At 36.5% G+C, this 17,435-nt stretch overlaps 1 protein-coding gene across 11 annotated transcripts in view; it reads right to left on the bottom strand.

Moving 5' to 3' along the window:
- The window catches only part of BCAS3 (BCAS3 microtubule associated cell migration factor), a 584,262-nt gene that overhangs the window by 279,159 nt on the left and 287,668 nt on the right, over nt 1-17,435 (bottom strand). The window lies entirely within an intron of this gene.

Here is a 17,435-nt window from a genome sequence, read left to right as displayed (position 1 = left end):
GGTAGATTTGTTATACTGGCCAATGTCTTCCTGTGTATGCTTGAACATTTCCATAATTAAATTTTTTAAAGACTGCTGTGTGAAGGTTTGAAAAAAAAACTGGGCAGACTCTTGATCTGCAGACTAAGAGTCATCTTGATTCTTTCCTTGGCTAGGGTATGAGATGTGTGAAGTATTCAGAACTATGTTGTTTTCACACAACACTGTATGTGTGAGAATCATTCATGTTAACTCCTTTACCTCTGGTTTACTAGATAACATTTAATTTCTATTCTCTATGACAAACCAAAGTAATCTGTCCCTCCTTCCTCTGTTCTTTCCCTTCCTTCTTTCTTTTCCTGCCTTCCTCTTCTCTCCTTCCTTCCTCTTTCTTCATCTTTCTCTCTCATTGCTTTCCAATTTGAAAATCACCTAATTAATATTATATGAATACATGCTTATTATAAACCTCAAAGAACATGAAGTAAAAAAACAAAAGGTTTACTGGAATCATGAACAGTGATTCCAATGATAATCTTTCAGAAAATCAAATGTTCTTCTGGTATTTTAGAAGTCTTAAGGTTGAGAGTCTTACATTTTTAAGTAAAAGTTTCAGAGTCTTAAGGCAACTATCACAAAGGACTTCCAGGGTAAAGCATTTTTGAATGCAGTGAAAACCAAGAAAAATTTCACTCCCTATAAAATTACTAAGGGAACGAAAATACTCAAAACAAGTAAGTCTAAAAGAAATTTCAATTTACATCAGTAAGTTAGAACTGCTAAGTAAAATGTCTTTCTATAGCTTTGAAAATGCACACATATTAGGATAGTGCCATATTTACCCAGATGACCACTAAGAACAGAAGAGGTATGATCTAGCACAATGTTTTATCTTCACTGTTGTTTGTTAACAACAAAGCATCTTTAGCCATGCCATCTGGTAGTATCTCAGTCATAAAGCACGTGGAATTAAGAGAGGCAAAGAAAGACAACCAGAGAGAACAAAGATACCATTTCTATTAACACCAACTACGACCAACACCTAACTCTAGTGAGTTTTTATTCTATCCAAGATAATGTGTGAAGACTTTTAGATGAATAATCTTACTTAATCTAACAACGATCCTGTAAAACAGGTATTGTCAATTTCCCATTTCAAGGACAGGTAAACTAAAAAGGCCAGGCAGGTTAAGTTATGTGACCAAAATCACTCAGCTAGTAGTTAGTAGAAACAGAATCTCGAACTGCAAACTCCAAAGACCATGTTTTTAATCTGAAGCATAAACTGCCTCAATTCATCATGACTTTACCTAATGAGTTCATTATTTTAAATTAAAATTTTCATATAAACATGTGAAAGATGCTTATCGCCAATATCATTGATTCAGAGTCTCCACGATTTGTGTTTCAGGTCTCCTTTATTTAATATGATCATTTTTATCACCTTAATAAACATCTATGTATCTTGATCTGAGATACCATACGAAGCCATCAAACAATGGAGAAAAATAACCTCGATCAGATGTTCACAACACAAGGAGTTACAGACATTCACAGAAACTTCACAGATAGTGACAGAAACAAAGAAAGTACTTTGGGCCACAGCTCTGCATTCTCTGTAATATCCCTGAAGAACCAGAAGACTTCATTTTTAAAAATACTGAATTTGCTTTATATTAAAAAGAATATTGACATAACCATGGAAGGACCACTGGCACCTGGAATATAGCCTTGGAAGGCAGCAAAGTGCCCAAAAGAGGAAAAATAAATAAATAAATAAATAAACCACTAGCTTCAAAATACTCCTTATAAATCTCAGCTCTGACCCAGACTTGACATCATATAAGAGTGATTCTGATGTTTTTCATGTGGTCATAAAATACAAAGAAAGCATAGTAGAAAAGGCAAGAAACTGATGGTATAAAAGCAATGAAGGCAATTCAGTGTTTCTCGTCTCTCTACCAAGTTCCACAAAATCACATGGCAAAAAGCCTCCTGTCATATGACAACAATAAGGAGAACAGATTCTAACTGTAGAGAGACAATCTATGGCATTCACCCACAACCTTTATGCCTCGGTCACTGGGTGGTTACCTTTATTAAGACAGATCATGGGAAAAATTTTTTCTAAAAAGGAGAAATTCAGTGATGATAAAAAGCCTACACAGCATCAAAGCAAAAGTAAATAAATTTGACTTAAATAAAATGAGAATGCAGATATAAGATGGACAAATAGAGATAAAATGAAGAATTGAGCAGAAAGGCTCAACTATAGAGTTTGCCTATTATTTTCCACTTTTCTGGAATAATAACTAAAAACTATTTTACAGTTAGTAGAGCCTGAAACCTATAATGCAGCAGAAATCATTATTTTGTATCGGTTAAAGGACAGTAGCTAAGAGCAGTCCTTCTGTTAATGGCAAAGAAGTGTAGATACACACATAAGTAACACTACCATAAAATAGAGATTTTTGTTTTAACAAAATCCATATTTATGTGATTATATTTCCTATGGTTGAGAGCAGCTATAATTAATGGATTTCCCTCCTTCTCTTAATGCAGCCATTTGTCAATTCAAATACAGAATGTCCAATCAATTTTGATGTATTTAGTAAGCAATTTGTCAAATGGTGCTATAATCCAGTTAATATATTAATTCTTGTCATGGAGAGAGTTCTGATAACTACAGTTGACCCTTGAGCAAAAGAGGGTTTGGGGTGCCAAAGCCCCCCAGTCAAAAATCCATGCATAACTTTTGATTACCCTAAAACTTACTACTAATTGCCTACTGTGACCAGAAAGCTTACCAATAAACAGTCAACACATATTTTGTATGTTATATGTATTATATACTGTATTCTCACAAAAAAATTAGCTAGAAAAAATATTTAGAAAATCATAAGGCAGAAAAAACATGTTTATAGTATTATACTATAAAAAATTTACATATAAGTAGACCCACGCAGTTTAAACCCATGCTGTTCAAGGGTCAACCATATGTGGTTTTCCATAACTGGTTTGGAGAGAAAAATCTGTACTGGGACTCAAAGGTCATTCTCTGGAGCTAACACCTCTATGTCCCAATATCTGAGAGCATGCTATATAGCACATCAATTAACAGGAAAACTATTTTGCTGAAATAAAGACAGCTGGGTTCCCCTGGACAGTGTGGCTGCTGATTCCTTGTAATGAGCTGGGTTTCTCTGAATCCCTGTGTATCTCATATGTTTTTTTTTTTTTAAAGATTTTATTTATTTACTTGACAGACACAGATCACAAATAGGCAGAGAGGCAGGCGGTGGGGGGAGCAGGCTCCCTGCTGAGGAGACAGCCCGATGTGGGGCTCGATCCCAGGACCCTGAGATCATGACCTGAGCCGAAGGCAGAGACTTAACCCACTGAGCCACCTAGGCATCCCTCTCATATGTTTTTTGTTTTTTTTTTAAAGATTTTATTTATTGTCAGAGTGAGAGGGAGAGAGAGCGAGCACAGGCAGACAGAGTGGCAGGCAGAGGCAGAGGGAGAAGCAGGCTCCCCGCCGAGCAAGGAGCCCGATGTGGGACTCGATCCCAGGACGTTGGGATCATGACCTGAGCCAAAGGCAGCTGCTTAACCAACTGAGCCACCCAGGCGTCCCCCTCTCATATGTTTTTAACAAAGTCAGCAAACCAATACATGTGACACTAAATGTAAACTAAGTATGGTTCTACAAGAGGAACAAGGCTTTATTAATGAAATGTATGAATTTTAAACTTAAAAATATTTCTATAAACATTTTCCACTATTCTAAAAATTTCTTCATATGGATTGCTAAGGAAGTAGTCTCAATCCTTTATTTTTTCCTATCCCAACATTCTTCAGGCAAATACACCTATCTACCAATACTTAACAAAGACACTGTACTAAGGCCACACAGTTAGTTACTGGTAGTCAAGCTTCTCGGAAGCCTGACCTTCACTTTCCACAGTGGGAAGCTCTGGACATGACTTTATAAATATATTTCATCCACTCACCACTATGCTATCTCCATCTTTTTCCAGGTCTTTCTACACTCCAGGAGTTAGAGACAGAACAACCAGATGTGCCAGGCTTTTTGTCAGGGGGTCCAAGTTCACATCACAGAAGAAATCTGGACTATAATGACCAAGAAAGGGTCAAATCCTTCCTAAACTCTTCCTTCCTTCCTTCTTACCCATCCATCCTTCCTTCCCTCTTTTTCTTCCTAAAGAGAGAGCAAGCGAGTGTGGGGTGGTGAGGGGCAGATACAGGAGAGAGAGAATCTCAAGCAGCCTCCACACCCAGAGCAGAGCCCAACGTGGAGCTCAGTCTTACAACCTTGAAATCATGACCGGAGCCAAAATCAAGAGTTGGACACTTAACTGACAGAGCCACAGAGGCACCCCAGCCAAACTTTTCATGGGGAGATTTCACCACTACCAGTTTGGCAGAGCAGAGGACTAGAAGACAGGTTTTTAACATGTCACAGATAGCCCCACAGCACCTGGGCATAACTGGCAAACACTTTCCAAAGATGATGGCCCTCTCCATGCACTACATCCAAACCTCTATTTCTCTAACAGAAAATATAAAAACAGAGATAAAGGCAAACATTTCTAGAAAACAAAACTAAAAAACACGGCAAAAAATTTTTTTAATTACAAGAAAGGAAAGGAACACCACATTCATCTTTCAGACATCAGACTCCCCTTAGCCATTTATGAACCATGCAAGAACAGAGAAAAAAAAAAAAAAGCCCAAGTGATTTGGCACAAGGCTGTGTATTTTAAAACCTTCAATGTGTACGAGGCCTCCAGACTACCAGACGTCCCATTGTTTCATGTGTCTGCTGAGAAAGGTGCCCTATGTGTCAGAAAAGCACACTGAATATTTTTCAATGACCCAGGGGGCAAAGGTCACTTATTATAAATGGATAATGAGACCTAATGCAGTGCTCTGAGTATGGACAAAGAAAGGGTCTATCCATAGCCCCTGGTGGATTGGTCATTCAGGCTTTTATTTCCTCTCCACACTTAATGGAGTCAAACAATTGACAGAAATTCTATAGAGAAGGCTGAAACTGAGAGAAACAACTGTATTCTAACTCTGACAGACAGACACAAATAGCGACCCTGAAATGGCGCCAGAACTCGTTACCACTAACATAGCAGACAGCTGTAGCATTCCCCCTAAATTCCCATTTAGTCATTTGTTAGCAATTAACCTTACTGATGGAAGTGATGGCACATCAAACCACAAGCTCCTGCCAATATCAACCCATTACATTATCGCAGGTAAGCAGACACAGATCATTCTGTTCTAGCTCCTTGTTTTTGAAGAAAAGGGCAAAGAGATATTCCCATTCCCTCCATCCTATATTCCTGCTACCCAAGTGACAAAACGCACATTCAGAGATATCAGTATCTGAATATATGAACCTTAAACTCAGGTGGGACAGAATAAATGACATCAGAAGCAGAGATGTGCATAGACTAGTGGCTTTATAACCCATAGATGATTTTTCTTTAATCTATCAGAATCCATGTCCTATCCTAGTCAACCTGCCAACTAAGAAATAATGATGGTATCCATAGAAAAGAATGTATACTCTCACCTGTACCTGAAAAAAAGCAAGTCATAAAACAACTTAAAGAATGTGAAGATACTAGCATCACTTACAATTTTGTAAAATAAAGAAAGACATTTAAAAATACAAAACAGTCCTTTATAAAAACTTTCCTTTTGTTTCTTTTTCAATTTTAAGGACAATTAAGAAAGGAAGGTCGATTGACATGTAAACTGTTTTTTGCCACAAATAGTAAATGCTAAAGCAAATTACAGAAACGTCAAGATTTACTTCAGAACAGAGCAAACAGGTCATTAGAATGTAACAGAAAGGGTTTCTGATGTTGAAACATCTCAATGATAAATCAGCAAGGACAGAAAAACCAATGAACTATTCCACAGATGTGAAGACCCATGTATAGATTTGGGTATCAATAAGAAGTATGGCTCCCATAGACAAAAAAAAGGAAGAAGGGAAAAGGGTAATCTAATCCAAACTTTTCAATCCATCATTTGTAAAGTTTGCCGATTGCTGGTGGTACTTTCATTTAACCATTCAACATCTTTCCATTGAAGAAAGGTATTTAAATTTATAAGGTTCCCCAAGTTATACAACACATATACAGCTAAATTCACAGTTAACACATCTTAAACTTTTAGCCTCCTAAAGAAAAATACCATTCATTTCACTAAAACGATCTTGCTATGGATGGATGTGTCAGTTGATAAAATTAAGTATAACTAAGAGAAATCATCAAATATAACTCAATCTGAAGTGGTTTCTGAACTACCTCAGATATTCAGACCTGGATAGAGGAGTATGACACACCCAATGACCAACAATGGACTATAAATACTCTTTAAATAAGTCCTACATTACAAGTTTCCTCTACAAGAGAAAAACATTTCTTTCTTCCCCTTCCACCCTACCCACACTTGGGCAAATATTTATTATGGACAATGCAAGGAAATATTGTTGAGTACCTCCATCATACTCGGTACATACCACAATAGCGATGCAATCCAGGATGTTAAGTTAAATCTAATGTGACATTCGAAAGAGAGCAGCTCAGAGAAGTGCTGCATATTTAATTGCTTTTCCGGGGCATTGACAATGACCACGGTAGATAAGACCAACAATTTTTTTCCTCTTTGTACCAATACGTTCAAAATATTATCACCGTTGTACTGTAAAACCAATAAAACAACAGAATAGTAAAATATCCTCAAATATTTCATTCTAAACTCAAAAGTGTGACTTTATATTACAAGGAAAATATCTGCCATTTATATTCTCATGGTTATTGCTGGTAGGAGAGCAGTACAAAACTTTGTTAGCAATCAAGATCTCTAGAATCCAACCTTAAGTGCACTGTTGATATGTTATTTTCATACTTGATAGGTAAGATAAATCTCAATACCAGCTTTAGTTACTGTCTACTTCATTATATGTAAAGACTAAAATAAAAGTGCTAGTGAAGTCTAAGAGATTAGTAAAGCAATAACATCTTTTAAAAGCAGATATACCAGTAGAGAGCCCAGCTATTCAAAAGAAACTCAGAATGACTTAGTTCTCTTCAGGATAATAAAAACCAAGATTTTTGTCAAACCAATACTAATACTTTAAAGTAAGGCTCTGGTTGGAGCTTTTAGAGTGATTAATACTGCGTCCTGACATGTCATGCTGTCTAGGGTATCATAATGGAACTTCATCACTTCTTTCTATGTTTTTTTCTGGGATAAGATTATTTCATAGAAAGTGTACTTGAATTACCAATTACATACCAAAAAAGACCCAGAAGGGAACTGAAATCTGTAAACACACATGGAAGTTTGGAGATTATTTCTAAAAGCTTACTGAACACAACTGCCAGGATATATAACATGTACCGAAACAGAAGCCACACTGCGATCACCAATTCTTTGTCCTACTCTAGGCAACACAGTTCCCTTAGTGTTGCAATGAATGGCATAACCTATTGCCCAAGCCAGTCACCCCTTTCCTCCTCACTTTTCTTCAGTCACCTCACAGAGTCCCAAATCCTACAGATGCAACCTCCTTAGCCATTTCTCTCCATCCTCACTAATAAGTAACTTCTTCCTTCTTTGAATTTCTATACCAATTATTTCAAGCTATTAACATAGCACATATCACAATGTGCTACAGAAACTCGCATGTATATTTCTTACTTGTCTTTACGTTAGAGACAAAAGTAGTAAGCGCAAAAAGTAAAAGTGCATAGCTGGTATAATGCAAGGTAAAGGTAATACGTAGGATTTAAGCATCTGAGGTTTAAAAAATAATTATGATCCTACATTTCCACTACCAGCTATATAAGAGAGACTAGATTTACGTTATCTTCTAAAATAACTAAATTAGGCCTAAGGAAAAGGCTACTTTGAACCCTCCATAGCAAGGCTTAAGAATAAGCATGGAGGGGGCGCCTGGGTGGCTTGGTGGGTTAAAGCCTCTGCCTTCGGCTCAGGTCATGATCTCAGGCTCCTGGGATCGATCCCCACATCGGGCTTTCTGCTCAGAAGGGAGCCTGCTTCCCCCTCTCTCTCTGCCTGCCTCTCTGCCTACTTGTGATCTCTGTCTGTCAAATGAATAAATAAAATCTTTAAAAAAAAAAAAAAAGAATAAGCATGGAAAGAATCAAATTTATTCCAAGTAATATGAATGCTTCTTAGGAATAAAGAACAATCCACCACTTAACAACATGAAACTGAAAATGCCCAGCATCCTATCAAAAATCATTAGGGATATAAAGAAACAGAAAAACACAATCCAGACCTAGGAAAAAAATTGATCAATAGAAAAACCTCCAAGAAACATCATAGTGGTAAAAGTAATTAGAACATATGGATTCTAAAACAGCTATTATAAGATAAATGTTCCATGTGTTCAAACACGTACATGATAAGGAGAGAAATGAAAGACATAAAAAAGACGCAACTGGGACTTCTAGAGATGAAAAATATGATATCTGAAATGAAAAAAATGCTGAATAAATTTAACAGCAGATTAGGCAAAGTAGAAAACTTGATGCAATTAAACATACAGAAATACAAATTATACAAAATCAGAGAGAAAGTAATTTTAAAAATCGAACAAAAATTTTTAAAAATTGAACAGTAAGCTGGGAAAATATCAGGTGGTCCATATACATATAACTAGAGTCACAAAAGGAGAAAAGGGGAGTGACAGAAAAAAATACTTGAACATATAACTGCATAAAAATGTTCAAATTTCAGGAAAAAATAAATCCACAAGTCCAAGATTCCCACAAATTACAGCAGGAAAAAACCACCAAGACACTATAGTTTTACTGAAGTTTTGTTTTTCTATATTACTTCTATTTTATCTATTGTTTATATGTTTTTATTTCTACCCTGATCTCTATCATGTCCTTCCTTTTGCTTTAATTTGCTCTACCTTTTCGAGTTTCTGAATGTGGAAGCTGAGGTGATTGTTTTCATAACATTAGGTATTATTTAGTCCTATAAAATTACTCTTGAATACTGAGGTAGTGCCATGCCACATATTTTTCTATTTTTCTTTAAAGTTTTTATTCTGAAATGATTACAGATTCATGAGAAGTTACAAAATAGTACAGCAGAGTCTTGTATAGCCTTCACCTAGTTTCAAAACGAGGAAATTACCATTGGTACAATCCAAGACTTTATTCACTCACCAGTTTTATACACATAGTTTTACATACACTCATTTGTGTGAGGGTGTGTATGTGTGTTGTTTGTGTGTTTGTATAGAGTTCTATCCAAGTTTGTAGCATGTTTATTTGTGGAACCTCAACTATAATCAAGATATGGAGCTATGTCCTCACCACAAAGATCTACCTAACCCCCTTTATAATCACATCCAACACCTTCCCTTCCATTCTGTCTCTAAGCCCTGGTCAATGCTAATTTGTCATTCATCTCTCTAACTTTGTCGTTTTGAGAATGTTATATAAATGGAATCCTTTCTGCTCTTGGTGTTTTTAAAATGTGTAGTAAGCAAACCTTTGAGACTGGCCTTTTCATTTGGCATAATGTCCTTGAGATTCATCCAATTTGTTGCATGTATTTATACTGTAATCCACCTTTTTTCCCCTGAATAGTATTCTGATATGCCTCTGTTCTGTTGTCATTTTCATTCAGTTCAAAATAATTTCTAATTTCCCTTTTGATTTCCTCTGTGAACCATGTATTATTTAGAAGTATGTTGTTTAGTTTCCAAATATTTGTGGATTTTCCAGAGATCTGTTATTCATTTCTTATTTCATTCCATCGTGGTCAGAGAATATATACGTTGTATGACTTGATAGCTCTTCAATTTATTGAGACATGTTTGATAGCCCAGAAGATGGCCTATCCTTGTCACTGTTTGCTATGCCCTTGAAAAGAAGGTGTATTCTACCGTTGTTGGGTAGAGTATTCTAAGTAGTCTGATATTAATGTAGTAACTCAGGGTTTAAAGTATGTTTCTCCTAAGCATCAATATAGTTGGGTTTTTTTTTTTTATCCAATTTGACAATCTTTGATTTTTTTCTTGGATGTTCAGACTATTTATAACTAATATGAGTGCTCATATGCTCAGGGTTACATCATCTCGCTTATTTGTTTTCCTTTTATTTCCTTTCTTTGTGTCGGTTGCTTTTGGTTTCATTACATACATCACATACATTTTGTTATACACATCACAGCTTACCTTCAAGTCATGTTTCCACTCATATACATTCTAAAAACCTTACAAAAGGGCACCTGGGTGGCTCAGAAACATCTCAGGTCATGATCTCGGAGTCCTGGGACTGAGTTCCACATCAGACTCCCTGCTCAGCAGGGATTTGCTTCTCCCTCAGCGGGGAGTCTCCTGCTCCCTGCTGAGCAGGGGGTCTGTTTCTCTCTCTCTCTGTCTCAAATAAATTAAAAAACAAAAACAAAACCTTACAATAGTTCCATAGTTCCATTTCCCATACCCTTAATGCTACTATTGACATACATTATGCACACACACACACACACAATATATATACATATATACACACATTCATGTGTGTATATATATGTGTATTTTAAAGACCTCAATAAATGGATACTGTTTTTGTATTAACAACTAATTAATTAATTTTGAGAGAGAGAGAGCACGCTGGAAGGGGCGGAGGGAGAGGAAGAGTATCTTAAACGGTATCTTAAACGGGCTTCATGGGAGGACAGCAGCTGATGTGGGGCTTGATCCCATGACTCTGAGATCATGACTGAGCTGAAACCAAAAGTCAGATGCTCAACTGACTGAGCCACCCAGGAGCCCAAAGAGTAAATTTTATTTTTTTATTTTAAAAATTTTATTTATTTGACACAGAGAGAGAGATCACAAGTACGCAGAGCGCAAGGCAGAAGGAGAGGGAGAAGCAGAACCACTAACCAGAGAGCCCAATGCGGGGCTCAATCCCAAGACACTGAGATCATGACCTGAGCCAAACACAGACACTTAACTGACTGAGCCACATAGGCACCCCAGTAAATTTTATTTTAAAGAGACATAAACCATCACCAAACCTCCTCACATATTGTATATTTTAACCATTTTCAGTGTTCTTCATTCCTTTCCATCTAGTATCATTTTTCTTCTGCTTGAAGGACTTCCTTTAACATGCCATATAGAGCATGACTATTGCTGATCATTTTTTAATCTTTCATATATCTGAAAAAAATGTTCTTTCATTTTGAAGGATGGGGGAGGGGCAGAGAAATCTAGATTAACAGGTGCTTCTTTTCAGTACTTAAATCTGTCATTCCTATCATTTTTGCCTTGGGATATAACGTCTTTTTTTCCCTCTTGCTGCTTTTAAGATTTTTCCCTTTTTAAATGATTTTGAGCAATTTGATTATAATATACCTTGGTAGAGTTTTAAGTTTCCTGTGTTTGAGATTTATTGACCTTTGTGGATCTGTGAGTTTATAGTTTGTATCAGATTTGGACATTTTTTTTTAATTTTTTTTAAGATTTTATTTATTTATTTGATAGACAGAGATTACAAGTAGGCAGAGAGGCAGGCAGAGAGAGAGGAGGAAGCAGGCTCCCTGCTGAGCAGAGAGCCCGATGTGGGGCTCGATCCCAGGACTCTGAGATCATGATCTGAGCTGAAGGCAGAGGCTTAACCCACTGAGCCACCCAGGCGCCCCAAGATTTGGACATTTTTGAGCCATTTCTCCTGTCATACCACCCCTCCTTCAGGGACTCTGATTTCAAGCATCAGATTATCCCACAGCTCTGTGAAGCTATTTAAAATACTGTTTTTTTCGGTGTTTCACTTTGGATAATTTCTCTTGATCTATCTTCGAGTTCACTAATATTTTCTTTTTTTTTTCTTTTTTTTTTTTTTTAAAGATTTTATTTATTGATTTGACAGAGAGAGATCACAAGTAGACAGAGAGGCAGAGAGAGAGAGAGAGAGAGAGGGAAGCAGGTTCCCTGCTGAGCAGAGAGCCCGATGCGGGACTCGATCCCAGGACCCCGAGATCATGACCTGAGCCGAAGGCAGCGGCTTAACCCACTGAGCCACCCAGGCGCCCCCACTAATATTTTCTTCTGCAATTCCTAATTTATCATTTTATCCAAAGTGCAGCTTTCAGATTTAGGCTTTCTTATCCAGAACTTTGATTTGAATCTTTAAAATTTCCCATGTCTCCGTTTAACTTCTCAAACACACAGAATACAATTACAAGAACTGCTGTAGTGTCACGATTCCTGACCATGTACAAGCTCCAGGCTCTGTGCCTTCTAGGACTCTCTGATGGTTGTTTCCTTGGCTTCCGGTAGTTTCCTACAACCACCAATACTGTGTTGTGGACTCTCTGCAGATCTTCAGAGCTCACATTCTGTACAGATCCCTTCTCTCTGATGGTGTATCCCGCAAATTCTAGGTTAGGAGTTAACAGTAAACAGGGCTTTGTGGGTCATGATGACTCAAATCTGTGGTTATAATTTTAAAGTGGCCATAAACAACAGAGAAATGAAATGGCGAGGCTGTTGGAGTAAAACTTTATTTACAATAATAGTTCATAATAGTTTGCTGATAAGTGCTCTTCCTTGGTCTTACTGGACTCTCTGCTCCATCTTCCCTGTATTCCACTTGCACACACACACACCCAACCCCTGCTACTGCAGCATGGTCCACAGACTCCTGCAAGGCAATAACTACAGGCAGTTGTAAGCCTTTTGCCTCGTTTGCTTCCCATCTCCCAGAAATCACTGTCCTTCATTCCCTGGTGTCCAGTGACTTGAAAATGGTTGTTTTACATATTCTATTATTTGTTGTTGTTTCAGAGGAATAGTCAGTCTCAAAGGGAGCCTCAAGAAATACCCAATAAAAAAATATTACTTTCACATATAAAAAAAATTTTAAATCCAACCAAAATGTACATGTCTGAAACATATATGTTTAACCATCTTCTGTGTTTTTCATTCCTTTCCATATGGTGTCAAAGGTTCTCCTCAACTTTCCTATAATGCTTTCCAGGGTAGAGGAAAACAATTATATCCCCAGTAAAACAGAGAGGTTCTATGGATCCTGATCACCTTTTTATGGTATATCAAAGCTATGTTTCTGTTGAATGATCTCTTGTTACCACTTAACAAAGAAAACTCAATGAGTTTAGGGAGGAACTTCTCACATCCCCAGGGATTACCTCAGAAATTCAAAGTCTGACCTCCCCCCCAACAAAGCCAGTTAATGTCAGCAACTTAAAAATACTGCTGCTGCCAAATTACCCGGAAGAAAAGGAGGAAACATTCTTTTTCCCCTAAATAAAACTTTCCCAAGTCAATTCACTAAGGCCTATCTTTAATTTACAATTTGGGAAGCTCTAAAGCGGACAAAAGAAAAAGTTACTGTCTATTTTGGGATCATATTCAAGGCTAGATGACATTTGTTAGTCTCCTAATGTTTATCTTTGTTTTTGGCAAAGTAATACACTGAAAAAAGTGCCTATTTTAGAAAAGGTAATTAGAGTATGTAATTTTTTTCAAAGGAGAAAAAACAGCATTAACACAAAAATTATGAATCTCTTCTGCTATAATCTTTTTATATACTATTCATGAGATTTCTTATGACCAAAGCAAAACAATTTTTTAATATTAGATTCTTGAATTTACCTTTACTGAACTACACAGCAAGATCAGATTACTGTACATTCACTTTGCACATTTTATCAATCTACTCAATAAAACCATATGAATTGCTGATATTTTATTCCTGTTTTACTTACTCAAAATGGAAATATCTATGATTCAGCCTAATAATGAAGAAGACATCTCTACCTCCATAATGTAAAGAACATTTTAGTATAAGTCAATTTCTGATACACCAAAATGCCTTAATTTTGTATCATTCCGATTCAATTAATATAGGTGGGAAATATCATGACAGTTAAGAACACAAAATTTGGGTGCTTGGGTGGCTGAGTTCTTTAAGCATCTTACTCTTGATTTCGGCTCAGGTTGTGATCTTGGGTTCATGAGATGGTAGCCCTGCATGGGTCTGCTGCTAGGAGTGGAGCCTGCTTAAGAATTTCTCTCTCCCTCTGCCCCTTTGCCGCCCACCAGACACCCCACCATGCTCTCTCTCTAAAAAATTAAAGTTTTTCTAAAAACACAAAATTTTGGTTTTTACTTCCTTCACTTTAAATTAGGTGATAAGTCTTTAGTGTTTCAGGCAGAATTCTCTTCCCTTCCCCCACCATTTACCCTTTTGCCACATATGCAAAACTCTGTTTATCAACTACCAGTGTATTTATTATGATTACAGGGCTGGAAGGAGAGTGGGGATTCCTTGCTAAACATCCTGCTCTCCTACTCTCTTCTCCCTGAGACAAAGTCTCTTTCCCATTTCCATTTACATCATGCTTTGTCTACTATTATTATCATTTCCGGAGTTTGTACAAGTTTGCTTCATTTGATCCACAGATCCAAAATACAACACCAAAGAAAATGCTTGCAACATCTGAGAAAATGCTTGCAACATCAAATTGGCATTAGAGTTTTACTCCGAATGGTTATATCTGAAAATACTTCCAGTAATATATTTATCAATTCTTCAAGTTGAGAAATAAGAGGTGATTTTCAATATGGTTAAGTAAAACAAAAACCCCCTCGGCATCCGGTATGGTATACTTGTGTTTTAAGAGGTCACAACATCTTTTCAAATGGTTTCAGTAAGAGGAACTAGAGACAAAGCAAAAGGGTACTAAGAATGTCTTCTTAATGAGGCTCTAACTTATATAAAGGACTCAACAGATGGGCAGGTAAAGACATTTTCTCTAAACTGGCTCCAGCATTGCTTTTACCAATTATATTTCAGGCTTTTACTCCTCTGACGCAGATGTCCATCTTTTGCATGTTTAATTGCTTCAGTCCTGTAATATATGGCATGTCCAGGACTCCCAATCAAATTATCCTTCTTTATCTAAGGAAACGGGGACTTTAAAATCAGACTAATCTGGGGCAATTGGGTGGCTCAGTCATTGGGTGTCTGCCTTTGGCTGGGGTCATGATCCCAGGGTCCTGGGATCAAGCCCCAAGTCAGTCTCCCTGCTCAGTGGGAAGCCTGCTTCTCCCTCTCCCACTCTCCCTGCTTGTGTTCTCTCTCTCTCTCTCTCTGTCAAATAAATAAATAAAATCTTTAAAATCAAAATAAAATAAAATCAGGCTAATTCTGTCTCTGCCATCAATATAAAGAATATAAAATTATTACAGAATTACCTATCTCTTAGGTGTTTTCTTTAAAGACCTACTAAATTATATCAGTGGTATTTCACAAAGTAAGATAAAACAAATTAATTACATCGATCACTTACACAGCAGATATTACAACATGATCAGAATCACATTGTCGGAATAGGTATTATTAAGTCCCTGAAGTCTATTATTTGAAAATCAGTACTTTTGAGATAAGAAACAAAGATACAGATGATGCTTAAACTGTTTTACAGGTTTTTTTTCCCTTTTTTAGAAATTTAAATTCAAGTTAGTTACTGTATAGGGTGGATGTTTACAGTTTTTACAGAACTTTAGCAACCCTTCATTGACCATAACAACACCTTTATAAGAGTAAATATTATTATTAATATTTTATATATATCAAATAATTGAGAGGTGATTTGGAACTGGAACTCCGGCCTTTTTATCCTTGTCCCAGGCTAGTCCATCTGGAATGGTCTAACATAAAATGCATTTATATGACATATTTTCATTAGAAACCATAGAATTATCAGTGACTCCTTTCTTTCAAATTATCTCTAATTCTCTTCTATTCCAACTCTGCAACATCTCACAGGTTTGTCCTGACTTTTCCGTAATACAGACTGAATTGAAGCCCTCTCATCCAGGATCACTGAGCCTCCTCCACAACCCTCCCCTCCTCTGAACCTCGCATTACAACATTGCCAGAGTGCCTTTCTAAAATGCAGTTCTAACAGTGTCACTCCAGTGCCTGAAAACATTTGGTGGCTTGCTACTGCCTACAGTGGTGGTTCTAAACTGTGCACTTAGAGATCGCTGTAATTCTGAGAACTGGACAAAGGTGTTTAGAGCTGCTAAAATAAGCAACGTCAATCAGCTTAATTTGCCAGAACACAAAAATTAAGGGACAGAGCTGCATTTGGTTTTTGCCCTAGTTTTTGTTCTGTGTATCTTTTTGCCTATATACTGTTCGCCTACTGGACACAATAAATAACAAAAAATCAAAATAACAAAACAATGCAAACGAAGATTAATTCTGAGTCAACTCTACCTCATTCAAAATGAAAAAATAGCAGGGGTTATTTTCACCCCTGTTGAGAGGTAGGGGGGAATATGTTCTTATGATTTAAATTTGATATTGTATAAATGTCATTTTTTCCTAATTCAATGATTCAAATGATAAGAACTAAATATATGCTTCCATGACCTAATAACAACTATAAATGTCTGTAAACTCTGCTTCTTGAACCCAAAACCACTTACACATACCTCTCTCTGAGGACTTTGGCAACTGAAATTCTGCACTCATAGTTCACTGATATACCCATCTCATTTTATTTTACTTTTTTATTAAACACCTGCTCCCGAATTAGTGAATTCACTGAGAACAGAAGCAACATGCTATTCATGTTTAACTCACAAGTGCCTGACACAGAGAAGTCACTCAGTAAATCCATGCTGGAAGAATCAGTGAATTCAATTTTAAAAGAGAGCAAGACTGCCAACTACGAGTTACAATTATGGACTTTTAGAAATTTCGAGTAAAGTCGGTAAATTTTCTGTTTCCAGTTTAATATATAACACATTATAAACATAAAATAAAACAGTTTTAGAACTATTTCACTTCGTGCTGCTTAAGTTCAATACAACAAAACTCCATTAAAAGCATGTCAATGTTGATTTTTAGGAAGTTTTTAAAAAACATACAGGACTCACAACCATCAAGTTAAATTAAGGATCCAGTCAATCCTACAAAATTAAATTAAAATTGTAAAGAATTTTTAACTCTATGACCATAAACTGGATAATAAATATTAAATTGTCTTTCCATGCCTCCCCTACAAAATAAGCTGTTTCTACCTCAATGTACATGTTCTCAAGTGAAGAAAGAATGTGGATCAATTTCTATAAATGTCAGGGCTTAGATATAAAAGTAAACAAACAAATAAATACCCAATGGAGTTGCAATCATTACTTCACTGTTCCCAGTAAAATCTACAGAAAGAAAACCTGGCTGATACTTTTCACAGTGAAACATGCTTTTTTTTTTTTTTCATGTCAGAAACAGATACCAAGTTTTATGAAGTTTATTATATCCTAGTATCCTCCTTTAAAAAAAAAAACTTTCGAGACTACCAGATATATCCCCATG

The sequence above is a fragment of the Lontra canadensis genome, unplaced genomic scaffold, assembly GCF_010015895.1.
Source record: "Lontra canadensis isolate GAN:19392208 unplaced genomic scaffold, GSC_riverotter_1.0 scaffold43, whole genome shotgun sequence".
In the NCBI taxonomy this organism is placed as follows: Eukaryota; Metazoa; Chordata; class Mammalia; order Carnivora; family Mustelidae; genus Lontra; species Lontra canadensis.
Note: the sequence above shows the minus strand (reverse complement) of the source record. Positions and strands in the feature narration are given on the sequence as shown.